General features: G+C 41.1%; 1 non-coding gene across 1 annotated transcript; it reads left to right on the top strand.

Moving 5' to 3' along the window:
* Nucleotides 1–24,077: 24,077 nt before the first annotated feature.
* Nucleotides 24,078–24,159, top strand: trnas-gcu (transfer RNA serine (anticodon GCU)). The gene has a single exon. It is a non-coding gene; the product is annotated as a tRNA-Ser (tRNA).
* Nucleotides 24,160–26,420: the final 2,261 nt, after the last annotated feature.

The raw sequence follows: 26,420 nt of genomic DNA on the forward strand, positions 1-26,420 counted from the left end.
AGAATAGGGGTGTTAGGGGTTCCTGCCCCCGGGGAGCCACCAGGAACTCTTAATCAACTTGAAGGTGGGACTCTGTGGGGAAGAAGTAGTCTTCCTAGTAGATACGGGGGTAGCACGGTCATCACTGAATTTTAAACCAAAGAAAGTAGGAATGTCAACACGGTCAATTACTGTTTCCGGGGTAAAAGGGGAAGGATTTACTGTTCCAGTATTTGAACCTATGATGATAGAAGTTCCGACGGATACAGTCACAGGGGAACTGTTGTATATCCCTGATATAGGAAGTAACTTACTATGGATAGATTTAATTATCCTCTTAGGACTGGAGATTTGAATTCAGGAAAAAGAATTAGTTGTACAAATGGCAATGTTGACAGAAGATGTGGAGAGAGAGATAAACCCTATTATATGGGCGAGAGAAGGGAATTGTGGAAAAATACAGATCCGTCCCCGAGAAATAACTTTAAAGTGGAAAGGGGACGTTGTTTATGAGCGACATTATCCCATTTCCATAGAAGGTAAACGAGGACTGCAGCCAGTAATTGAGGGGCTACAGATGGTCTGTTGGAGCCATGTATGTCTACTTATAATATCCTAATTCTACCAGTGCGGAAATCTGATGGAACTTATCGATTGGTGCAGGATTTGAGAACATTGAATCGAATAGTACAGATCAGGCACCCAGTGGTGCCAAATCCCTGTACGTTATAAAGTAAGATCCCTCATGACCACAAATGGTTTAGTGTGATAGATTTAAAGGATGCCTTTTAGGCTTGTCCCTTGGCGGAGGAAAGTAGGAATTTGTTCGCCTTTGAATTGGAAGATCCCAAGACAGGACGAAAACAGCAATACCGGTGGAACGTGCTCCCCCAGGAGTTTACGCAATCCCCGAATTTATTTGGACAGATGTTAGAATAAATATTGGAGAAATTTAGCAGCCCCAAGGGAACTACCCTGTCCCAGTATGTAGACGAACTCTTAGTAACAGGAAAGAGAAGAGAAAGAGTAGTAGAAGCCACTAAAAAAATTTTGAATTTCCTGGGTCAGCAGGGACTGCGAGTATCTAAAAACAAAATACAATATGTGGAGCGAGAAGTGAAATACTTGGGACATTTAGTTAGTGAGGGAAAGAGAAAGGTAAGCCCGGAACGGTTAAAGGAAATAGTGGGGATTCCGTTGCCCAGGAATAAACGAAAATATCTTAATTGTTTGTGTTTAACTGGATATTGCAGATTGTGGATTGATTCTTATGCTCAAAAGACGAATAAATTAGATCTCAAACCATTAGAGGAGGAACCAAAGTGTCTGAGTTGGGAAGCAGAGGAAAAAGAACTAGTTAAGAATTCAAAAGAGATCTGATCCATACCCCCATGTTAGCCTTACCTTCTCTAGATAAACCTTTCCAGTTCTTTGCTACCGTTGATAAGGGAGCGGCTTTGGGTGTATTAACCCAGAGGTGGAGAGGAACGAAACAGCCAGTAACATATCTTTCGAAGCTCTTGGATCCAGTATCCCAGGGAAGGCCTGAATGTGTGCAGGCCCTGGCTGCCACTGCATTGTTGGTGGAGGAAAGCAGAAAGCTTACATTTGGGGGATCCCTAATAGGAAGTACCCCACACCAAGTGAGAATGATCCTAAACCAAAAAGCTGGGCGATGGTTGACAGACTCACGGATTCTGAAGTATGAGGCAATATTAATACAAAAGGATGATCTAGTGTTGGTCACGGACAATTTTTTAAATCCAGCTTCCTTTCTTTGGAAAGGGAAGGATAATCTCCTCAGAATCCAGAGCACAACTGCCTTGACTTTATAGAATAACAAACTAAGGTCCGCATGGACCTGAGAGATGTCCCACTTCATGCAGGAGCCTGACTTTTTATAGACGGATCATCCCGGGCGACTGAAGGGAAAAGAAATAACGAGTATGCAGTCGTAGACTGGACGAAAGGTAGTGTGGTAGAGACAGGAAGGTTGCCAAATGGGTGGTCAGCTCAGACCTGCGAACTCTATGCATTGGAAAGAGCCCTTAGGGCATTAGAAAATAAAGAGGGAGCAGCATACAGTGACTCAAATATGCATTTGGTGTTGTGCACACTTTTGGAAAGATATGGCAGGAAAGAGGACTGATCAATAGCCGGGGGAAGGAATTAGCAAATGAGGAGTTGATTAAACAGGTATTGGAATCCCTATTACGCCCCCGAGAAATAGCGGGAGTGCATGTAAATGGTCATCAGAAAGGAAATGAACCAGAAGTTAGGGGGAATAGATGAGCCGATGAAGTGGCTAAGGAAGTAGGCCTGGACCCACAAGGAGTGGTGATTCATTCCCTAATACCTCCTGTCCTTGATCCCCGGAAGCTCCTATAGTTACTGAAAGAGAAGAAAAAGAATTGAAAGATTTTGGGGCTGAAGAAAACAGCAGACGGGCAATGGATATTACCCGATGGAAGGGAAATGTTAAACAAAATGATGATGCGAGAAATTATGGCTGTCCTACATCAATTCCACCATTGGGGAGTACAAGCAATATGTGATTTAGTTTTTAGGGAATATGGATGTAAAGGAATATATACAATTGCTAAACAAATATGTGAGGGATGTATAATATGCACAAAGGTAAATAAGAAAGTCTTGAGAAAACAGACCCCGGGAGGAAGAGACCCGGGATTGAGACCCTTCCAGAGTGTATAAGAAGATTATACTGAACTACCCAGAGTAGGAAAACTAAAATATATGCTGGTCATAGGAGATCATCTACCTGGTTAGGTTGAGGCAGACCCTCTAGCTACTGCCACTGCGAGTGTGGTGTCTAAAACAATATTAGAGCACATAATTCCCCGATATGGGCTCGTGAACCATATAGATTCCAGAATTGTTAGCTCTAAAGTGTTACAGGGGGTAATGAAAGGTTTGGGAATTTTCTGGGAGTTCCATGCTCCATGGCACCCACCATCATCAGGAAGGTTTGACAGAATGAACCAAACACTCAAACGACAGCTCTCTAAATTGATAATAGAAACCAGACTCCCTTGGGACAAATGTTTACCTATAGCTCTCGTGCAAGTACGAACAGCCCCAAGGAAAGATTTGGGACTAACCCCTATGAAATCATATTTGGATTACCTTATCTGGGAAAGAACGGAGAATTGACAATTCCCGAAACTGAAGACTTGTTCTAAAGAGATATATACTGGGCTTGTCCGCCACTTTGTCTTTCCTCCGGAAACAGGGTTTATTGGCACAGACACCGCCCCTTGAATTCACCGCCCATCCCATCCGGCCGGGAGATTGGGGCTCAGTAAAATCATGGACAGAGACTAAATTGCAGCCGGACTGGGAAGGGCCATATCAGGATCCTTTGACCGAAATGGCAATAAGGACAGCGGAGAAAGGCTGGACTCACTACACTCAGATCAAAGGGCTAGTAAAATGTCCAGTTGAGGAAGAAGTCTGGACAGCCGAATCAACGCAAGACCCGCTGAAACTCAGGCTGAAGAGACTTAGAGTAACTGATTATACAGTGGCGATACGAGCGCGGGATTATTTATGTAGGATTGTGTATTAAGTTTTTTGTGCTTCAGCACAATTTTTAGAATGCTGGGGATGCTTAGAGGTATGATGCTAGCTCTCTTAGTATTGGGATTTTGTCAAATATAATTTTCATATGTGTTATTAACGGTCCCTGAGTCTGATAATCCGCAAGTAATAGACCTGATGCGTGTAGCTTAGTAAATTGTGAGGATGTAGATAATCAGAGACAATACCGCTGCTCAGAGATACATCTTAAGTCCTTTGGGGATGGTACTTGGTATAATAGTCTTGTCACAATACACAGGGCCACCTTCTGATCACCTCTTGATTGTCCTGATAAAGAGCGTAACCCAATATACCTAATGATAAAGAAAACCACATGGCACAAAGCAATTCTCGGGGTTGGGGTGGGTCACCTATGAGATACAATTAGATGAAACATTTTAACAGAAATGTAAGCAAACGGGAATTATTTCTTGGGCTGTTGTTTTCAAATTAGCGTAGGAAAGGGAAAACGGCCAGAACTATTGGATAATAAGATACAACATTTCACCCCTCCTGATGATCCTAAACTAGTAAAAATTATAGAGATAAAGGACTTGAAACAGATTATCGAACTAGAAACTGGGTACGGGGATGCAAACGCCTGGTTTGGATGGGTAAAGTATACTGTAAAAAGTCTGAACAAGAACAATTGCTATGCATGTGCCTCCGGTAGGCCAGTGGCCCAGGTGGTTCCCTTTCCACTCGGGTGTAAGTGAGACAGGAAGGGCATGAAATGTATAATAGCCCTGTAACAGGATAAGACTGCATGGAATGATAGGAATTGTACCTCCCTATCTCTGATGTTCGCACCCTTGGAGAAGAAAGATTGAAAAGCCCCCCTCCCCCCCGACGTTTACAGCTGCAGTCGGAAATCACACGACGTGTGTGCATAGACGCGGTACAAGTCAGTCTAGAGATTTGGGGGAGCTAAAAGTATGTACAGACATTAAGAATGTCACCGAAACGGACGAGGGAGGGAACTACTCAGCACCAAAGCCTCCCCGAACGGATCTGTGGTGGTACATTGGAGGCAAAATATTGAGACCCACTCTACCACCGGATTGGAGAGGAATGTGTGCAATTGTACAATTGGTAATTCCATTTACCCTGGCATTTGAGAAGGAAAAGGTAGTAGGGAAAAAGGGAAGGAGTAAGAGATCACTGTTAGACACTGCACAATAAAGCAATATGACAGGATTTATCTCGATTGTGTAGGAGTCCCTAGGAGGGTACCTGATGAGTTCAAGGCTCGTCATCAGATTGCAAAAGGCTTTGAGTCAGCTCTCCTTTGGTGGGCAACAATTAATAATAATGTACATTGGATAAATTACATTTTCTATAATCAACAGTGATTTATAAATTATACAAGAGAAGCGGTTAAAGGAATATCAGAACAGCTTGATGCGACAAGTAGGATGGCATGGGAAAACAGAATGGCCCTTGATATGATTTTAGCGGAAAAAAAATGTGTGTGTGTCTCCGAGAGAGATATTCGGAGGAAGCTGTTGCACCTTTATTCCTAATAACACTGCACCTGATGGTTCAATTACTCGGGCTTTAAGTAATTGACTACCTTAGTAGAGGAACTGGCTGAGAATTCAGGAGAAGACACATCTCTCACGGGATGGCGTGAATCATGGTTTGGAAAATGGAAGGGGGTGGTGGTTTCTATCCTTACTTCCCTGATAGCAGTAGCCAGGGTATTGGTAGCCATTGGCTGTTGTATCATGCCCTGTATACGAGGACTCACTCAAAGACTGATTGAGACAACCTTAATAAAACAGATACCCCTAAAATAGAATCAGGCAGAGGAACTTTGTCGATTAAACAATGAGGGGATGAGTGAGACCAAGATGGATGAAATCTCCAGAATGATGCTTGCGAATTTTGGGGGCAATGCTTAACAGAAAAATGCAGAAGATAACAAATGATAATTAAAGAAAAATGGGGAAATTTTGGGATATAGGTAAAGTAGTGTCACTTCTGCAATCATAATTATTTATGTAATGTAAATGCACTCACACCAGTGTGTAATTGTTTCAACTAAGAGCTGAGTCAACAAGAATGAAAACTATGTGAAGGAAATATATAATTGTTTTTGCATTAGCTAACATGTGCATACAAGAATGAAACGTGCCGGCAAACAATGGTAGATGTTACAGACAACGAGATAAGGTGCCGTGAGGATGTAGGTTACCCAGATATGCTTGTACAAGCAATAGATATAAGCATCTGTTTCCCACTTTTGCAAAAACACAAAAACAAAGCTCAATTAAAAGGTCATTAGAATCAATATGGTTGGGGAAAGGGAAGAAATGTCACAAGTGGGGGATTTAGATAGCAGTGATGGAGGATATACCGAACAATGGACCACAGCAGGATGTGGTGAAATGGACAATTAAAACTTGTAATTTGTTAAGCACAAGGCCGGATAAGGCAAGCGAGAAACAATAGTAATGGGCTCCGGGTTTGGAGTAGTGAGTCCTGTATAAGATATTTATTTGCTAAACTCTGTGTGCCTTATTCCAGGAACCACGCTTCCAAGCGTCTAATAAACAAACTGATTGCTTCAGATCTTGTCTTGGGCTGAAATTATTGAAGTGTTGTTTCTCACAGACTGTCATTTAAATTTACTGTGCTTTCTATTCTCTCAAGTTCTCATATTAATTGCTCCTCGTTTTCTTCTTACTTTTGAGACAAGTCTCAAAATTCCGGGCACAATAAAAGCAATATGAATTATAAATTACTATCTGGACAAAAGAACCAATGAACAACTACATAGACCTCTTGAACATGGGACTGGGCATTGAGAACAGAGGATCAGTGATTAGCACTCGTGTCTTACAGTGTTATGCACTTGGGTTTGATTCCATCCTCGGCCACATGTTTGTGTGGAGTTTGCATGTTCTGGTTTTCTCCCACAATCCAAAGATATGCAGGTTAGGTAAATTGGCCATGCTAAGATGCACGCTCTGTTCAGGGATGTGTAGGTTATGTGCATAAGTCAGGGGTAAATTTCCAGCAATCTGAGAGCAGAATGGTGCTGATTGAATTATTCTTTGGAACGTCAGTGTAGACGTGTTGGGCCAAATGGCCTGTTTCCACACAGTAGGGATTCCAGAAACTTAGAATTGTGTTTCGCTAAACAAAACTGACATTTTTAAAAAAATATTGCATTTAAAACTTATCTTTAACTGTCAATTGTCAATCTTGTAAAATATCTCAATGTCACTGAAATCAATGTTCAAGCAAAACACTGCACATAAAGCCACACAAAGATCTTCATGACCATCTAATTACTGTTCAGTGGAATAATCACGGTAAATATCTTATTGTTCCTGAGATCAATCCCCACTATCACAGGAAGGATCTGGTTATCATTCCCTCCAATAAGTACAATCGTTGTCCCTCTGGTATTTCAGTTCAGTCGTTATACACCATATTGGTTGTTCAAAGCATAGTTATTCTTTATTATGAATGGCCAAGGGTTCTAACGGCAAGAGATGTTGTTCGATCTGATTTGTTGCCTGTTTGGAAACAAGTTTTCACTATAAATATTGCAAAAAATGTGTTAATTTGGTCTTGTTCAACTGCTGATGCGAACATTTTCAGTTTGTGTTTATTAAACATATTTGGAGAAAGTGAGGAAAGCTGTAGCATTGGAAAAGGGCAGGCACATCCAAAGAGCAGGAGTAGCAACCTGTCGGGCATTAGGCCATCATCAGAAAAGATTCCTGACGAAGGACTTATGCCCAAAACGTCGATTCTGCTTCTCCTCGAATGCTGCCTGATCTGCTGTGCTTTTCCGGCATCTCGCTCTTTTGACATTATAAATATTTGACTGAATATTCAGAGACAATACTAAAAGTTACCTCTGTCAATTTAATTTACCGTGCTTTCTATTCACTGAAGTTTTCATGTTAATTGCTCCTCTTTTTCTTCTTAAATCTGATACAAATTTCAAAATACAGAACACATTAAAATTCACATGAATTATAAATTTGCATTCTCGACAAGAATACCAATGGAAGGCAATATAGAATTCTTGAACAGCCTACACATTTGAATGAAAAAGCAATTCCTGCTAAAAAATGTTTCCACGTCTGTATCTTTTTCTCAATTCAATAATCCTGCAAGTAGTTTATAATTGTCAGTTGATCTCTCTGAATGAGCACCTAATCAATGTCAATGTAACAGCTGAAACATTAACAACAGATTGATAACTGTTTGAAGCCAACAAATGTTTGGAATTTACTAGAATTCCACCAGAAAACATTCTTGAATCATAATATAAGAAGTGAGATATGTGAGAGTTGTGCATACCTTATTTTTAAATGAATAAACTCCACTATTTTCAAAGCATTTCAATCTTATGGTCAAAAAGGAGAGGTGAATGGAAAAATAAAAACAAGTTTCTGACGATTCATAAACTGAACAACAATCACAAATTCACTTTGATCAAAGGACAGAGTAATATTTAGATGAATCACAACATTTGGTTACAAAGTAGGTAATCAGCTGACTGACAAGTAATAGGTGAGAGCATTTGTTAGTTTACTGAAGAAGATATCAACTTTATTTCAAATATATAGCACGAGAGAATAATGTTTCATGAGTTTCAATTTTTAGGACTTGCCCCTTTGCAACAAAAAAGATCAATCTCATTACTTAGACATCGTAATCTTTAATTCTGCAACATTTTCAAATATTCTCCAGGAACATATAAGCGACAGAATTAGATACTGGTATCCCCACTATCCGAAATTAGACCATTATTATGAAACCTTACATAAACTGAAAAGGCGTATTAATTTATATGGGAAACACCTCCCCTTTTTTCGTAAAAGTGAAAATCCTCTTCAGATTTCTTTCAGTTAGAGAAAACAGGGACAGATGTAAGTCTTTTGTAAAAGCAAAGTGGCTAAAGCGAATTTTCCAACACATATTTCTTGGTAACCTGACACAAATAAGTATCAGATTTTGTGATTATTGATATAATAGATAAAAGCACATCTAATGTTGGATTGAAAAGCAATTCAGTCTGTGCTTTGGTACTCTGTAATCACCATTCAGATAGCTCTTGATATATTTCAGATGAAGGTGTGATTTGAAACCTTCCCTCGGGTCTAGTAATAGAGACACTGCCACAGCTCCACAGGCTCCTTTCATAATGTTCCCACTCAGGACGGCCGTGCTGCAATATTATGTTAAAAGTGGTTACACAAATGAAAACTAATCAGCTGTTTATTATAGTAATTCGAATGGGAATTAATTAAGTAGTTTCTGTGTGTAATGGACTGGAAATTAAACAATATTTTACAATAACAGTAGAATAAATGAATAATAGTCTGAAAGAAAGAGGAATCTCATGACAATTCTTTGAAAGACAAATTGGCAAAACTGCGTGATCATTGTAGTTTAATTTTAAAAATGCATCAGTCATTCAATGTGAATATTCAGCCGAAGACAAGTTCCCTTCCTTTCAAAAATGTACAACTTCCACAATTTCAAAATGAACCGTCTTCGATAAAGGAAGGAACAAGCAGATGTTAATTCTATTTTCTTCACATAAACGTGCGATTAATTTAAGTAAGTTTCATGTCTGTAAAAAGGAAACTCTTATTGTGGTTCGAAATACAATAAACGTTAGCATGAAGTGAAATATAATCAAATCAATTCAACCGTGTTTTCTCAGTTAAAATACAGTTCAATATTCAAAGTAGTCGAGTGATTGTACACTGCAATATCTTTACATTAATTCAGTGCTGAGACATAATTCCACATTTATACCCCTTACAGTGAAACAAACTTGTGCCAGGAGTCTGAGCGATAGGGGATGTTTTTAATGAGTACTTTGCTTCAGTATTCACGAGTGAGTGGGACCTTGTTCCTTGTGAGGACAGCGTGAAAAAGGCTGATATGGTCGAACTAGTCGATGTTAAGACAGAGACTGTGCTGAAAATATTTAAAAATCATGGGGATAGATAAGTCCCCTGGGCCAGAAAGGATATAACTTAGGTTGTTATGAGAAGGGAGGCAAGTGAATACTGTGTTTTGGCAATGATCTTTGCATCCTCACTGTTCACTGAAGTCATACCAGATGATTGGAGGGTGGCAAACGTTATTCCCTTATTCAAGAAAGGCATTTGAGATAATCCTGGGAATCATCGATGAGTCAGTCTTACATCAGTTGTGGGCAAATTATTGGAGAGGATTCTGAGAGACAGGATTTATGATTATTTGGAAAAGCATAGATTGATTTGAGATGGTCAGCATGGCTTTGTGAGCGGCAGGTTATGCCTCACAAGCCTCATTGCATTATTTGAAGTTGTGGCAAACACATTGGTGCGGACTGTGTAATGGATGTGGTGTATAAGGATTGTAGCAAGGTGTTTGATAATGTTCCCCATGTTAGGCTCATTTTGAAAGTAATGAGGCATGGGATATAGGGAAACCTGCCTGGTTAGATAATAAATTGACTGACCCCATAGAAGACAGGGTGTGATTAAATGGATAGTTTTCAGCTTGGAGCACGGTGACCAATGGTGTTCTGAAGGGATTAGTTCTGGGAGCTCTGCTCTTTGTGATTTTTACAAATGACTTGGCTGAGGAAGTGGAAGGGTGAGTTAGGAAGTTTGCCAATGACACGAGGGTTGGTGGAGTTGTGCAGAGTGTGGAGGGCTTTTGTAGGTTGCTAGAGGACATTGACATAATGCAGAGCTGGGCTGAGAAGTGGCAGATGGAGTTCAACCTGGGAAAATGTGAAGTTATTCATTTTGGAATTTCAAATTTGAATGCATATTTTCATATTAAATGCAGGATTCTTGACAATGTGGAGGAACAGAGGGTTCGTGGGGTGCACGTCCACACATCCCTCATAGCTGACATCCAAGGTGATATGGTTATTAAGACGGTGCGTAGTGTGTTAGCTTTCATTAGCAGGGACATTTAGTTTAAGAGCCACGAGGTTATGCTGCACCTCTATGGATCCCTGATGAGACTACACTTGGAATATTGTGTTGTGTCCTGATCACCTAATTAGACATAGGATACGGAAGCTTTAGAGAAGGTGCAGATGAGATTTATCAAGATGATGCCTGGACTGGAAGGCATGTCTTCTGAATAAGGGTTGACAGAGCTGGGGCTTTGGTCATTGCAGTGAAAGAGGATGATAGTTTACTTGATAGTTTTGTGTAAGATGATGAGAGGCATAGATAGAGTGGATAATGAAAGACTTTTCCCCACAAAGTGGCATAATTTTAAGATGAATGGGGGAAGTTGTGGGGAGATGTCAGAGATAGTTTCTTTATAGATAGTGGTGAGTGTGTGGAATGCACTGCCAGTGTGGTAGTAGATTCAGATCCATCAGGGACATCTAAGCGACTCTTGGATAGGCACATGGATGATAGTAAATGAAGGGCATGTTGGTTAGTTTGATTTTAGAGTACGATAAAAGGTCGGAACAACATCGTGGCCAAAGGGCCTGTACTGTGCTGTACTGTTCTATATTCTATGGATTGAAATTAACAATTATTATATATTAGCAACATATAGATTTTCAAATTTCTATTAGCATACTTACAAATAATGATAAATTTCATCTTGCTATTTGACTGTGCTATCTGCAAAAATGAACAGGAATTGTTGCAGGGAAAAGTAATTAGGTTTTTCTAAATTTATAAGGCTGGGATTACACAGATCATTCAAATAAGCAAAAGTCATATTTTTAACAGTGCGCGTTGCATCATAAATAATGGATTCTTTGTTAGGTGTGTTGATTGCAAATAATATGGATTTTTATATTACTGTATAGGAAGTAGGAAAGATTCGATTAAATTCAGATATAAACTTCACTGTAGTTGTTAGCAAGACTAAACTAAAGCATACTATAATTATTGTCATGCAAATGCCTTAACAATTACTGTTAGAATCCTGAAAAAATGATATATTGTACCATTTTTCAAACAGTCAATAAATTAAATTGTGAACCTCAGTATACTTGTTACCCAAACCAATTATTATGCAATTATTGTAATGGTAATGACTTGATAACTAATGCTAAAACCTAAACAGATAAATTGGTTCAATACTTTGTCAGCATGTTGCTCTGAAATTGATTGGATATTTATTAAGATCGGTAAACTGAGGGACAAAATATAATAGCTCACTTGATAGAATTGAAGGAAAAAATGAGACAGTGTTTATTGAACAGAATTGCTTTTGTTTAAAAATGCAATTGATGCAAGAATAATATATTTTCCTCCATTGGTTTTCTTGTAGAGACGTATTTTTTTTTTAATTGTCCTGATTCAAGGTTGAGACAGTTGTGTTAGAGTCTGCAAAGGGGAGAGTGAGAGAGAATGAAATTCTAAAAAAAAAACAGAAAGGAAAGGAACTGGCGAACAGAGGAGCTCCAACTGTAGTGTCTCACCCTGCTAGCATCGTATTGCGTGAGCTGGAATGCAGTCTCGTCAATCAACAAGCTGACACAGTCATACACACAGAATCATAGCTTATAATGTCCTAGACACCATCGTCACCATCCCTGTATGTCCTGTCCCACAGGCAGGACATGGATGTAACTGAAATGCTGGAACATGCAGGGTAATGGACTAAGATCTGCAGAATGTGATCAATGTGATTTATTTGACATTTCTCCAGAATATTAAACTCCAGTCCAATTTGAAAAGTTAATAGCGTAATCAGACTTGAACTACAAATGGCAGAAAAAAAAATGATCAGAAAGTTACAGCACACATGGCCAATCCTGGGTATGTGTTGGCTGTAATAGAACTCGAGGTAAAAACAATGACTGCAGATGCTGGAAACCAGATTCTGGACTAGTGGTGCTGGAAGAGTGCGAGCAGCAGCAGAGTTTAAAGGAAACCAAAAGGCTACAGCTAAGGTGAGACAGTTTGTTTTAAAATTACTTACCGGTAGCGGACAGCGGTGTTTTTTTTCCTTCTCTTCACAGAAAGAGCGGGTGCAGCAAGGGGAAGTGACGAAGACCAGAGGGGCAGCAGGGACCCGGAAGCAGGTATAACGTAAGCTTACCTGGGTAGGTTTTTTTCCCTATAAAAGCGTGCAGGAGAATAAAATTCTTTCGGTACGACTTCCCTCTGATATCTTCATGCTGATGATCCTGATCAAACATTGCCTCTCTAAATGAAGATCAATTTTCTCCTTCCTATTTTCCCCAGTAGTTATCTTGACACTGAGCTGATACTCACTGATCTACAGTTCCCTGGTCTACCTCCACCCCATCCTGTAAAGGCTCCAGTCCTCTAGCACCTCCCATGTGACAGGATCCTACTTAAACATTTGAGTCAGTGCCTTTCCTCCCTTGTCTCCAACAGCATCCTATGAAACAACTCATCCAGACCTGGGGACTTGTCCAATTTTATACCAGCCCAAACCATCAATCTGTTTAAGAACTTCCCAGTCCATCTTCTTGAACTAAGTATCTGCCTCCTCATTCTCCCAAGTAAAACAGATGGGAAGCTCTCATGTCACAATCTATCAATGTTTTCCAGCTTCGCACACAGATTGCCCTCTTGGTTTCTAATGGGCTGTGATTGTTCCCTGGTTATTCTGTTCTACTTGATGTTCTTGTGGAATATCTTGAAATCCTCGCTAATCATGCTCACACTTTTCAATGTCCCTATGTTCGTCACTCCCCTCTGAGTGATATTTTGAAAGTTTCATTTAGATCACCTCTCATTCTCTGAAATTCTACAGCATACAGGCGGAGTTCCCTCATTGGACAATATTGCCATCCGAGGGATTAATCTGGAAAATGTCCATTCAGTATATGAGATCAGTATGATTTACTTGGATCAGGAAATCAAAGCGGTACTCAATACTCCAGGTACAGATTAACCAACATTCTGTGTCACTGGTGCAGAACATTTTTACTCCTAGTCGGTGCAAGTTACTTCAGAAGCTGGAATCTGTAGTGAAACCCAACACATGCTGGAGATCACAGTGAATCATATATCATCCATGGAGAGAGAGCACAGAGCCTTTTATCGTCTATATTCTGATTCCCTTCAAACAAAGGGAAACTTAACTTTTACCTTCCCCCATTTGCATATGTTCATCTCAATACAATTTTCTTTATTGCTTTAGGGATAACTTACTATTTGAATTCTTTAACAATCCTCCTGATATCCAACTAGACCACATCTACTGGTTGACCATTGTTTATATCGGCAAGAGACATCTTCAAGCAAAAATTTGGTAAATGTTGCCGTCCCTTTCAGAAATCTCGCATAATTCTCTAGACTATGCTATAACTTTCCAAGTGTCCAATATGACATTCTTTATAATAAATTCCGACAGATTCCCCACTGTTAACAATAAGTTAGCTGGTCTGTAGTTCATTCTCCCTCTTCTTCACTTTGTAAATCCTTAGAATGCATTTATAACTTTCCAAATTGAATACGGAAAAATATAATGATTCCCATTGCAATTATTATCTCTATTTCTACTTTCTCTGAAATTCTGGTATGAAGTACATTTGGTCCGTCAGACTTATCAATAGAGTTATGTTTTCAAATGCTACTCGTCACTGATTTTAGTCTTTAGTTACACAAGTCCCATGGTCACTTGGTATTTCTGGGAGATATTCTGGACCCTCCTCCATGAACACAGATATAAAATAACTGTTTAGTTTCCCTATCATTTTTCTGTTCTCGCAATAAATTATTCTGTCCATATATTCACTGTTCCACATTTGACCTTGTTTTTTATTTTCCTTTCAAATATTCATAGAGGTGTGTCGTCAGTCTTTTTGTTTCTGGTTAGTTTGTATTGCTGTTCTCTTTATACTTTACTTATCAGTTTATCAGTCCTCTTTTGTTGTGCCCAAAAGTTCAATGAATGCACAATATATGACCCTTTTTTTTTTAGATTAGATTAGATTAGATTACATTACAGTGTGGAAACAGGCCCTTCGGCCCAACAAGTCCACACCGACCCGCCGAAGCGCAACCCACCCATACCCCTACATTTGCCCCTTACCTAACACTACAGACAATTTAGCATGACCAATTCACCTGACCTGCACATCTTTGGACTGTGGGAGGTAACCGGAGCACCCGGAGGAAACCCACGCAGACACGGGGAGAACGTGCAAACTCCACACAGTCAGTCGCCTGAGGCGGGAACTGAACCCGGGTCTCCGGCGCTGTGAGGCAGTAGTGCTAACCACTGTGCCACCGTGCCGCCCACAAAGGCACTTTCTAAGGCACTTTCTTCGATCTAATATAATTTTTAACTTCTTTTGTTCACCATCGTTGAGTCACCTTTGACTTTTGCGAATTATGCCTTGGAGGGATATATGTATATTACAGACCTTATAGTGCTTCTGTAAATAACATTTAGTCATTTTAATGTACTTTCCAAATTCACTAAAGCCAACTTTATTCTTGTATCTTAATGGCTTGCACGACTCAGGTATATACCCGTAATATAAGAAAAAGAACTCCTTGCATCCAGACTCATGTAAAATTCAATATATTAAGATCACTATTCCCCCAACGATCCTCAAGAGCAAAGTATTCGATTTGCTTTTCTGATCACACAACACCAATTCCAAAATTTCCTGATCAACAGCCCAGTGCTCAACATACGACGAAAGCAACCCGGCTCATACACACTCAACATTAACATTCACTTGGGTAAACATTGGTAGATGTAACTTGAAGCTGTCCATTATTACCGCAGTACCAACAAATATGTATGTCTAACTTCCTGTTTTATAACATAGCCACCATTTGTATTGCAGCTTTCAATTTGATACGTAACTCTCATGAATGTTTGCTTCTCCTTGCTGTTTCTAAGATCACCTCAACAGATTCTGTGGAATCTGAGTGACGTGGGCTCTGGCGAGGTTAATGGTAGATTCAGGCGAGATGTTTGGCGAGGCATATCTCAACATGGATATTATCTCACCACATCTAACCCGTTCTTCTCAAGCGGCATTGTAAGATTTTCTCCAGATCACCCGTTATAGTGGTGTAGTAGAGAAGGACAATGATCTTTCAGCAATGCTGTGTATTCCCCAGAGACGTGAGACTGCTCTGACCTGGGTGGGAACCTTATAGCAGGCTGGTAAAGTGCTACTGCTGCTGTACAGGATCTTCGTGAGATCACATCTGGAGTCGTGTGTACAGATGTAATCTCCTCACTGAGGAAAAGGATATTGTACATAACTCAAAGATTGTTCCCTCAACTGACTTCTGCAACAAAGGTGTTAATCATCGAATCTCTCCAGAGTGGAAGCAGATCATTTGACCCATCGACAACACACTGATACTCCGAAGATCATCCCATCTAATCCCCACCACCCACCCCACCCAATCTTTATAACCTGGCATATTCCATGACTGATGCGCCTAGCTTCCACATCCCCGGATATTATGGGTCATTTAGCTTGGCTAATCCACCTAACCTGCATATGTTGGGACTGTGGGAGGAAACTGGAGACTGAAATTGAACTAGGATCGCTGGTGCAGTGAGACAGCAGTTCTAACCACTGAGCTACCCAGTGTGGACAACAAAACTTGCCTGCATATTTCAGCCCTTGAAAAGTAGCATTTTTGAGCAGGGAGATTCCATAAGTCCCCAAAACTGTGATTGAACGACAGGAGGAGAACATTGAGATCTTGAACGGCTTGGTCAGGAACAGAAGCAGGACATGCAAGTCCTTTGAGACTTTAATGTATGAACACCAGGAGGACATTCCGCCCAGCGAGTGTGTGAAGCAGGAACAGAATGAGTCCAATCAGCCACACATGCCTCTTACACAGCAATTGGAACAGATCTTTCACAGCCTTGTGCCTGTTACACAGGAATTGTGAAACGGAACATAATGGTTATAGAAAGGGAAGAACTTCGAATAACCCGCTTCACTCGGGAATGATAAGTGGTGAGAAAATTATTGGGATTGAAGATTGTTAGGATGCGTTATGACAGAATTAATAACAGGAGATTTCCAAAGTCAAGCCACAATCCTGCACAGTAAACATATTATGGGTAATTTAGGAAGGATAAATCATGTTTGAATGATTTGACTAACTTTCTTAAAAAAAAACGTAACAAGCAAGGTGGATAATGGGGGTTCTACAGATGTATTATATCTGGACTTCCAGACATCAGTGCGTAACGTGTCGCAAAAGATTATTATGCAAGACAAAAACACTTGGGATTAGGAACAATTTACTTGCTAGGGGAGAGGATTAGCTAACTAGTAAAAGTCATGATATGGAGCCGTTTGATTTGGACTCGGTTGGACAATGTCAAAAATGAAATGAAACCCATTAGAGTCCAATGGGTTTATTTGTAAACACAAGGTTTCATTGTGCTGCTCCTTCATCAGGTGTAAGCGACAGGAAAATCTTAAACACAGATGATATAAGGAAAAGATCAAAAGGTTATACAACTCATGCACATGAATTGTTCATACACCTAAGATGGCTCTTAAATACTTAATCAGTTAGAATGGAGGTGCGAGTTTGATTGGTTAATATAAAAATTGCCGAATTTATTTCAAGTCACTGCCTGGAGATACCTTCAGGTATTATCAATGTAAATGAAGTAACACGTGCGGTCAGACAATGCATTCTAAGCTTGACGCCTTGTTTGGACTCTGTCTGTGTCTTGACCTGGAGTTAGACTGGTTTTATTTACAAAGTACGATTTGTAAAATAACACATTGACTGAATATCTACAAATTGTATGTTTTGGAACAAAATAAAATGCATCTGCAAATACAAATGGGAAAATGTAAATTCAACCCACAGATTTATATGTGCATTCGTGTGTGTGCGTGTGCATATGTGTGAGAGAGGAGCGTGTCTGTGTGAAGGGGAGAGAGAGACATTGTCTGTATGTCAGAGACAGTGAGGTGGAGTGTGGGTGTGAGTGCGGGAGGGAGAGAGAGTGGTTGTGTGTGCATGTGTGTGTGACAGAATGGAGTACGTGTGTGAAATGTGAGAGAGGGTGAGTGTGAGTGTGTGCGAGGGGCAGAAAGGGAGAATGTGCATCAATGTATGTTACAGGTAGAGTGAGAGGGTGTGCTTGTCCAGGCTAAGACACAAACAGATATGGCTGATCCCTTTCCCCACGCACACTCACTCTATGGTTTTCAGAGCTTCCCCTCTCTGCAGCCTCTGCTCCATTTGTTGTTCATGTTACAGAACCAGATGCTGTTACTACAGTCCCATGCTATGTCCCGAGCTGGGACACTAAATCCTCCGGTCTCCTGGAATGTCTGAAGCAGCTTACAGCACAACTTCTAGCAAACAATCCCCAGTACCTCCACTAACAGGAGGCAGTCAGAGTCCCCTCATCTACAAGTTAGATGCCTTGTCCTTTACAATTATACTCAAGGACCTTCCTTGCGTTACTGACCGCACCATCAACTGAGAGGGACAGAGGCATTCCATGGGAAGGCGCATACCAAGATTCAAACACGTGAATCAAAGCTCCTGGAACACCCTTGTCCATAAGGTATCACATGGGACACATTGAGAAGTGAACAACAGCCTGACACACACTATTTCAATGTTTCTGAGCTTCACCATGCCGATACACGAGGGAGTCAAAAGCCAATGCCAGGGAAAGACGCAGAAAAAAAAACAAATAATTAATTAACAGATAACTTGGTGAAAATATGGATAAGGAGATGGAGGGATTGTATTAACTGGATAAGTGAGACAACGGTGGGCCCAATCACAAGAATGCAAACATTGAATAAATACATTGCTAGATCAGCTGAATTGGTCTATTGTCTCAAATTCTAAATCTGCTTCACAGAACCAGCCCAGACACCTTAAATTGGGGTACGGTAACGGCCAAGATGGAGAGCTGTGCAGGCCCTGCTAGTGGATTACTCCATAAATCGGACTATCTGCACTGTATGGGAAACATTGCAAACCTTTGCCAGGATATTGCAATCTCTACCACCACCCTCTGTCTGGACATTTGAGCCAATTTTGTATCCAAATGGCTAGTTTTCCATGTATTTCATATGAACCAACCTTGTTAAACAGATGACCATGCACAATGTTGTTCAACACCTTCCTGATGTCCATCTCGCCAATGTGCACCTCTCTACCTCAGTTAATCTTTTTAGTCACTTCTTCAAAAAATTTCAGTCAAGTCAGTGAGACACAACATTGCTTGCACATTTCCATTTTGACTACCCCTAATCCGTCGTTACCTTTCAAAGTGCGTGAAAATCCTATGCCTCATAATCCCCTCCAACAACTTACCCACCACTGCCGTTATACTCACTGCTTTTCCTTATTACCCTTCTTAAATTCCTTAAGTTATGGCACCAAGTTAGCCAACCTCCAGTCTTCCGGCACTATACCTGTGGCTATGGATGATAGCACGAGGCCCAGCAATCACTTTCCTAGCTTCTCACAGAGATCTAGCGTACATCTAATAAAAGTCAGAACAGTTTCCTTCCTTTGCATGTTTTGAGACCTCCAGCAGCTCCTCTGTGACACAGGAACTTTCCAAGATGTCATTACTTATTTCCCAAATTATTTAGCTTCCATATCCTCCTCCACAGTAAATACTGATACAAAATATTCGTTCAGTACCTCCCCCATTTCCTGTGGTTCTGCATATGGGCAGGCTTGCTGATGTTGAAGGATGCCCTGTTCTTTCCACAGTTACTGTTTTGTCCTTGACGTATTTGAAGAAGCCAAAGCTATCACATGTCCCCTTTTTTACGCTCGCAATTTCCCTCTTAAGTATACTATTGTTGCCTTCAGACTCTTCTATTGAATCACTTTAAATCAGGAATTAAGAGGCAAATGCTGACCATTCCAGTTGTCGAAAAAATCCATCTGGTTCACTGATACCCTTTAAGGAAACAAACTGCCATGCTTACCTGGTGTGGCCTACATGTGACTCCAGACCCACAGCAATGTGGTTGACTGTTAACTGCTCTCTAGGCAATTAGGGATAGGTAATGGATGTTTGCCTAGCCAGGGACGCCCTCATCCCGTGAATGCATTAAGAAAAAAAACCTCAATTCCTGCTGTCTATAACTGACATATTCTTCCCTCTTATCCGTGACCAGAACCTCAATTTCTCCAATTCTCCAGCATTCCTTACACGTACCAGCCTTACCCTTCAACCTAAGCGGAACATACTGTCTCTTTACTCCTGACATCACATTTTTGAAGGCTTCTCACTTCACAACTGACCAATTTCTCTGCGAATATATATCCCAACCGACGTTAACATTTTCATTGAGTAGGACAGAGGGATTGTCTGCATGAGGCTGAGCTAAATGATGCTATCTTATCAAACTCACCTCATTAACTACCCACCCCACCCCATAGAGTCCCTCTTATTCAATGCCAGCCCGATTCTCCATTCATCATGGCTGGAGGTTCTCACCATCGCCCAGATGCCCCCGATACTCCACAACCCCTGGCATTGGTGCCAACTTTAAAAGGCCAATGGGCACATGGTTGTGCTTTCTCAAGTTGGAGCTGCCCTCCATAGTTTATCCTGAACATGGCAGATAAGTGGAAATTATACCACAGTTTGTCGACTGGGGCCCGCAGATCCTGGTGGATTGGCTAGGACAGAGAGGGAAATTCTCTTTCCAAAAGGGGGGCCACACCACCAGACCCACCAATCATGGTCTGAGCTCAGAGCAGTATCTTCGGTCTGAAGAAATGTCCAGCAATACAGGACAAGAATCAATGTCCTCCCCACTCTGTCAGGATAAGATCACCGTATTTTCTCTACTCCCTCACAGTCACTGTTTATCTGTTATAACACCTACCCCGGAACAAAACCTATGCCCCACCACTCTCACTGCTGCATGCAGCACCTTTCCTTTCTCTCTTTTACCCCTCTACTATATCTCCTTCACTAATAGCACTGCATGGATACAACACTCTTGAACAACTCCCTTTGGACAAGTCACCATCTCACCCACCCAATCCCCCCCACCTTCACCAGCACTGACAGTAGTATAACCCACTCACACCCTCACTGAATCCTTCCCCGTCTCCTAATCCAGAAGAAACAGCTCGGAATAGAATAGAAAGTGCGAATCCGGGTAGTGGAGTGGTCGATATCCACCTCCCCCCACCCCCTGTATTTGTGTGTCTGTATTTTTCTCTGTGACTGTCTGCGTGTGGTTGCAGGTCTGCCAGTCTCTGTGGTGCTTAAAATGACATAATCTCTCTCTTATCTGGCCACCACACCCTACTTCAGTGATGGTGGCAGAGGGCGATAACCTTCGATGATTCAGTCTGAGTGTGAGATAAGGCAGCAGCTCACAGCACTATCCAAACTGACAGCACCATCAACACACACACCTTCCCGCCCGCTACACCCTGCGCCCCGCCACACACACACACACACACACACAAAATGCTGGTAGATGGAGAGCTGCAAATATACTTGGGGTCGTCCGAATGGAAATGCTCACCTCCGAGTGAACCATTTTGTCAGGAGATGACATCAATTGATTTCTGATTCTGTGACTTGCAATGCTTAAAAATTACGTGGAAAAGTATTGAAAATTCCCAAAAAAGGCCTGGTAGTGTTGATAATGACGCAGGGACAATATCGCTTAGTATCAGACAAAACTGCTCTGTGTTTCCAAAGATATTATTTGAAAAAAATCAAACGAACGTGTAATTTAAGAGATTCACAGCAAAGGATTTGCTATCGACTCAGAGCCAAAAACTGTGACACTGATGCAGTGGCGTGGGGAGGCCAGCAGAGGGTATTATTGGATGAATCCAATCATAAAACTGAGTGGTTCGCATACCCTCTATAAGGATTAGAGATGTTGGCCTTACAAACCTTCCGAACATTCCGTGGAAGAATAAAGGGAGTGATAGATAATTTTCGTCTCCATGGAGGCGATGTTCATGAACTGGATAGATACAATTTACCTTATTGGAGTTTATATATAGAGAATTCATATTTAAAAAGCAGAGTTCATAGTGTAACTGTAAAATCTTCAGGTCACCCTCAGTGGGAGCATTGTGTGTAATCCTTGCCCTCATTCTCCACCAAAAACATGTAAAGAAGTTAGAAAGGCACAGACGCTGTTCCCTGGATAGCAAGATATTAGAAAGCCAAGTGGCGTTGTTCACTGAGACATAAAAATATCAGAAAGGATACAAAAGGTTTATTCGGGATGATAGAAAGAATGAAGGAGTTTATACACGAGATTTGGAAATCCTGGAGCAGAAACACGCAAGTTTTTATGTAAACAAATGAGATTTTCACATAACGCGAGGTTTGAATGACTAAATCAGGGAAATTCTTTCTTTCGAGTGTAACAATAACTTTAGTTAGAGCTTCAAAACCATTAGTGAATGATTAAGAAAGGTTTGGATGAGAGTTTCTTCCACTCAATAGAGTTATTTAAATCGTGAATGACTTTCCAGAAATAAAGCGTAGAAGCTGATTTCACAGTGATTTAAAAGATACACGAGCAAACATACAAGGAGGGAATTTACCATTGAGAGAAAGTCAGTGTGGTTGCGTAACAATTTCGAATTTGGTTGACTTCAGACACAAAGACATTTCATGAACACGTACAACTGAATGAGATTGAATATAAAATGTTCATGGATTGGTAAGGTGTGACGTATTATTCAAGGTGAAACTCTGTAAATGGAGAAGATGTCCTAAAATAACTGCAGACAGAGGTTATATCCTAATGAATGGGAACTGAACCGTCACTTGGAGATGCAACACCTACTTTAAAGCTTTGACCACATTCACATGATGTATGTATATTTCGTACATTCTTAACTCCACCCATGAAATCCACTAAGAAGACTCTGTCCTTTTGTATTGTTAACCCTCTGTACTTCTCTGCAGCACGCCATTGAAGATAAAATATGCTCAGACCAAAATTCAATTCAATACAATATTCAAACGGTCCTATGTAATTTATTTTTTATTATTGCAATAACCTTTGTGAGTTTGCAACAAACTGCGTAACATGAAACCAGATCAACATCTATTTTCCCGGAATTTAACGCAGTGCACATGGGAAACGTTATCCATCTGCTGAAAATTCACCTTCGGCTCTTTCTCCACGCATGTCTCTACACGTTTTAAATACTTGCAGTATGTTTGTTGATCAAGGAGTCATTATCCAGAAAAGGTCGTTTCTCAATCCACAAACACGGGTATCTTCCCATAAACTTGGCTTTGCTCAATATCACCTTTTATCCGTACGCCTCAACACGACGACAAATTGAAGCTGCTCCATGTGATGCTCAAACGTAAAACTTCGGCACAGCATAGACCACTATACTGGAACAGTGATACCGTGCACTGATCACCTGCAGCACAGGAGCAACACATTAATACTTACCTCCACATTCCTGGTTTTACCTTAACGTTTGGGAAACCGAATTTCTCTGATTCCATGGCTAGTAACGGGGATTGTACGATCATCTTCACTAGTGGTTCTGACCCCGAGTGAGGAAAGTGGTGAGCTACTCATTGCAAAGATGGGTAGATTGTTGAAATATACAATTTCGACATTTGCCTTCACTATGAGCACTTCATTTTGTTTTTCATCTGTAGAAATCTTAAAATCTTCATCTTGAACAGACGCAATGACAGATTTCCATTGTATCTCTGGCATCAAATTCCAAAGTGTAAACTCCTTCTGAATTCTTCCACCGCAGTCCGCTGTGTGGGAAGTGTTCCTGTTGTGGGAAATGCACTTCCCCGTGTGTCAACTGCTGGTCCCAGCATGCGCTCTGGCACTGCACTCATTTTCCATCTGACACTTGCTCACTGTGTTGCTGTGATCATACAGTGACTTGGTGTCGCACGGCCCAGGAAACTGATGCAGATCAAGGTTTTTGCATTGTTGAGTTCAATTGTCAGTTTAGCCTTATTTAGGATTTTGAAATTGTCTGTCCTAGACACAAGTGCATGTCAAACATATCTGAGTGGAAGAAAGGTGTTCCGAATAATGACATTGAGCACTATGCACTCTACTCCAGTCTGGCAAACAATTCCTCACAGGCAATTTAATAAACAATAGGTGCAGGAGTAGGCAATTCTGCCCTTCGAGCCAGCACCACCATTCAATATGATCATGACTGATCATCCTCAATCAGTATCCTGTTCCTGCCTTATCCACATAACCCTTGATTCCACTATCCTTAAGAGCTCTATCCAACTCTTTCTTGAAAGAACACCTCCTGCTGTCTCGGGTTCTTCATTCCATTGACTTCAAATCTTCACAGAATTCAACAGACCTTGTTACATAGTCATTTCTTCATTTTTGTTCAGACCACTGTGAGCAGAGTGTCACAGTGGGAATGCGCTTGCCCCACAACCCAGATGTCAGACAATAGTCTTGGAACCGTACTGTGCTATTTATGATTTCACCAAAACAAGGGAGAAATGTCTGCTGCTCTGCATAATTTATGCAATTCACTTATTCATAAGGTTATAGGTAGGCAGGCGCATGCGACGAGGTGGCCGAGGTGTTAAGGCGATGGACTGCTAATCCATTATGTTCTGGACGCGTGGGTTCGAGTCCCACTCTCGTCGGTGCTATCCGTGATTTTTAATGTTGCTATTTTTGGATGATCACAACTGTCTTACTGAAATTGGAACTGCAATATCAGTTTGTATGCATCGACGCTATTATAAAATCTCAAAGAATAATTTGGTCCTGTTGCCTAAACTGCATTGAAATGTAGATTGCATTGGGATATTGAAAAGGAACGCGACTTTCTTTTACAAGTCAAGCTGCTGTGACCTTTTATCGTACGAAAGAGATCCAGGAAAGCCAAATAACAAGAGATGTGAAGGGCATGTTTATGCAGTGGGATTCTTAATGAGTATTTTGTCAAATGAAATCTGGAGCAGGTTGAGTAGAAGTGGTTCATCTTGGTGAGAAGAGCACAAAATAATGGAGATATTTCGAAAGGAGCAGGGCGTGGGTGTGGGGGCACCGAGAACTAGCTGTAAATGCACAGTAGAGAATTGCCGATGTGGGTGCTGTGCATGGGCACGGACAGACTTACACATTGGTCTCGCCCTCGCCCCTTGCTCTCGCCATTGATGAATGCTGGACATAAGGCCCAAATACAAGATGTGGGAAGCGAGCTCCCTCTCGTTATGCACACACTGGATGCATCACATTGAACTATGAAAAACTGGAGAAGTCAGCATGTTAACTGTAGGGGCTGAACCTAAACTGTGGATCAATAACCGCAGATTCATGCAGCATAAACATGAAAAATGATTTAAAGTGGCTTTATACGCATGTCATTAACAGACGTTTCGCTCTAATACCCGTGTGGTTGAAAGAATAAGGCACCACATTTCAGATGGATGCCAACGTAACCAATTTTGTTTTGAAATTGAGATTTATTTGATCATTTTACACAGTGAACAAGTTTATTTTAAATAATGTAAACCACATTCCCTTACCTGGAATAAAAGTGTGATTTCATTACAAACATTGTCCTTGCAAAGTCGAAATTACTCAACATGAAAAATAGGATATAATTTTTATTGAGCATACATCAATTAGCACCATTATCTAACTTCGGATTGACTGCAATATGCATATGCTAAATAAGGTTTAAGAAAGAATGACTTTTGGAAATAATGATTCGGTGGTGCCTAAAATTAATATCAGTTTCTCATGATGTGGATATACCACCAATGGCTCCAGTGGTGGAAATGCTAAGTGGGCAGTATTTCTATGATAGTATAGAGGTGTGTGATCTGCCAGGAATGGGAGCTCCCACTTCATCTGGAGCAGCGTCTGTTGACATGGACCAGGGAGCATTGTGACATCAGACTGGGAGTTCCAACCACACCTGGAGCAACTTTTATTGACATTGCGCAGCAGGGAGTATTGGAACTTTAGACTGAGATCCAGCCTCACCTGGAGCAGCCTCTATTGACATGAAGCAGCAGGGAGCATTGAAACATCATACTGCGAGATCTAACCTCATTTGGAGCAGCTTCAGTTGACATAGAGCAGGGAGCTTTGCGAGATCCGTCTGGGAGCTCCACTCTCACCCGGAGCAGCTTTTAATGACGTGTAGCAGCAGGAAGCATTGGGACATCAGAGTGATAGATCCAACCTCAACTGGACCGCTTCTATTGACATGGAGCAGGGAGCATTGGGACATCAAACTGGGATCTCCAACTTCAAGTAGAGCAGCTTCTATTGAATGGATCAGCAAGAAGCATTGAAACGTCAGGTTGGGAGCTCCAACCGCACTTGGAGCAGCTGGTATTTACATGGAAGAGGAGGGAGGATTGGGACATTAGGCTGGGGAAAGGATCTTCAACTATTTTAATCTGAAGTAAAATATGATTCAACGACTCAGATGTTAATTGATTTATGAAGAATCTTTCCCGGGGAAATAATTGATTCTTTAGATATTAAAGACAAGTCCTGCAAATATTCAACCCATCAAAACGCATTGGTACAGAGAGAAACGGGAGTGATGTTTCATGTCTTTGTCTTTTCTTTTCTGGCCGACTCTGCACTGGTTTACATCACCGGAAGGACGTTTTCAGTCATTTCATGTTGTTCAGTTTCCTGCAAATACGGACAGGTCATTAACATAGAACATAGAACATAGAAGAATACAGCGCAGTACAGGCCCTTTGGCCCTCGATGTTGCGCCGATCCAAGCCCACCTAACCTATACTAACCCACTATCCTCCATATACCTATCCAATGCCCGCTTAAATGCCCATAAAGAGGGAGAGTCCACCACTGCTACTGGCAGTGCATTCCATGAAGTTACGACTCGCTGAGTGAAGAACCTACCCCTAACTTC

The sequence above is a fragment of the Chiloscyllium plagiosum genome, unplaced genomic scaffold, assembly GCF_037043375.1.
Source record: "Chiloscyllium plagiosum isolate Xiang-an unplaced genomic scaffold, Cpla_swu_hap1 HiC_scaffold_29, whole genome shotgun sequence".
In the NCBI taxonomy this organism is placed as follows: Eukaryota; Metazoa; Chordata; class Chondrichthyes; order Orectolobiformes; family Hemiscylliidae; genus Chiloscyllium; species Chiloscyllium plagiosum.